Here is a 1647-nt window from a genome sequence, read left to right as displayed (position 1 = left end):
CGTCTTCCAGAGACTTTTGTCCCCGACTGTACATTCCATGGGCTATTTTAATTGCTCTAAGTTCGATGTTTCAAGGATGGACTCATGGCTCATGTTGTGAAGTACCTGGTGCGGGGACTGCTCGGCGCTTAAGGCTGCGAGGACCGAGCACATGTCATCCTGAGTTATTCGGATTCGAGCGGGTGCTTCCGAGTACCACACCACCGCGCATGTCAGGCAAGTTATCTGCTGGAAGAGTGGCAAGCATTCGCGTCATCTAACAAGAGGCTAGACAATGGCCGAACGAACGGCAAGTGGGTAAAGACATGGGATGACCAGCGCCGAAACGTTGCTCGCACACCTCGTGGATTGTTGTTCCGCGGGAGCAGCAGTCTACTGGCAGCGTAAGAGATGTGCCAGGAGTGAGTGGCTGCGACGCTAGCTTCGAGTATCATCGCCTGCTTTGTTGGAGCGTATTGAGTCTCCTTTCTTTATCTGTGCGTGCTAGAATTGTGTTTTTTTCCAGGCGGGGCAGCCGAGTAGTCTTTGATCGTTGTAACGCGTGTGTGGAGGCAGCTTCGTCGTCAGCATTATCTCGCGTACCGCGGCTAGCGGACCGTGGTAGTTTTGAGTATCTTGGGCGCTATTGTGGTGTGACGCTTGTGTGAGTGCTCAGCCTTGCTTGGTTGGTGGGGGCCAGTGCATCTTTCTCGTATGTTATAATGCCTGTTTGTTGGGCCGCAAAAAATGGTGTTGTCTGTTTCTTGTGGTGTGTTACTCCTCGGGTCGCACCATGGCTCGCGAACCCCCCTGAAGAGGGAGGTTCGCTGACAGGAAATGTTCAAATCGGGTCGCAGTTGTTGCCTCTGAAGCAATGGCACAGCGTCACAGTCGTTTTTGTTGTTGCTGTTAGCCTATCAAAAGATGGCAGATACCTACACTGGGGTATCGGCCAAGAATCGGGTGACTATTCCCCTGTATTCAGGTAATTGAAATGAAAAGCACGCGGGAAAGCAACACCAGAGGATTCTTCCTCATGAACCGAAAACGGATTAAATTTTTGAGTCAGAAGGGTTGCTAGTGAGCACTTGTGTTATCTTCTTCTTATGTTGCTGTCTTGATTAAGCTCTATGATAAAGAAAGCAAAGCAACTTTCCCACCTGGTACCGTTAGTCGATTTCTGCGCATCTATGTGTTTCAGTAGAGCCGTCCTTATCTTTGTTTCTTCTATCACAACTCTGTTTCTCCATGTCGCAGTACATCTTCATTTCTTCACATCTCCATTGTCAGAGCTATAAATTTCTCGATTTCTGCTTATCCACATGTGTATAACACCTCCGTTTCCCAACTTCTTGATCCCTGCCTTTTACAAAGCCGACAGTTGTAAAGGGATTCACTTCGGTTCAAGATAGAGCCATAGTATGAACTGTAGGGCAATCGTATAAACGTTGTAATCTGCTCTAAGCAAAACCTTCCGCTTTCGAACTGCCATTTCGTTGATTGCCTGAGTAAAGAAAAGAAATTCTGGGAGCGTCTTCTAGGAACTAATTCCTGCACACATATTAGTTTTATTTTTGACAAGATTGCTTATGTGTATCTGACATATCGATTAATTTAATGACATCGACGAGTATAAACTGTTAAAGAGAAAGCGCGGATACTGAAATA

This window comes from Amblyomma americanum, chromosome 10 (genome assembly GCF_052857255.1).
Source record: "Amblyomma americanum isolate KBUSLIRL-KWMA chromosome 10, ASM5285725v1, whole genome shotgun sequence".
Taxonomy (NCBI): domain Eukaryota; kingdom Metazoa; phylum Arthropoda; class Arachnida; order Ixodida; family Ixodidae; genus Amblyomma; species Amblyomma americanum.
Note: the sequence above shows the minus strand (reverse complement) of the source record.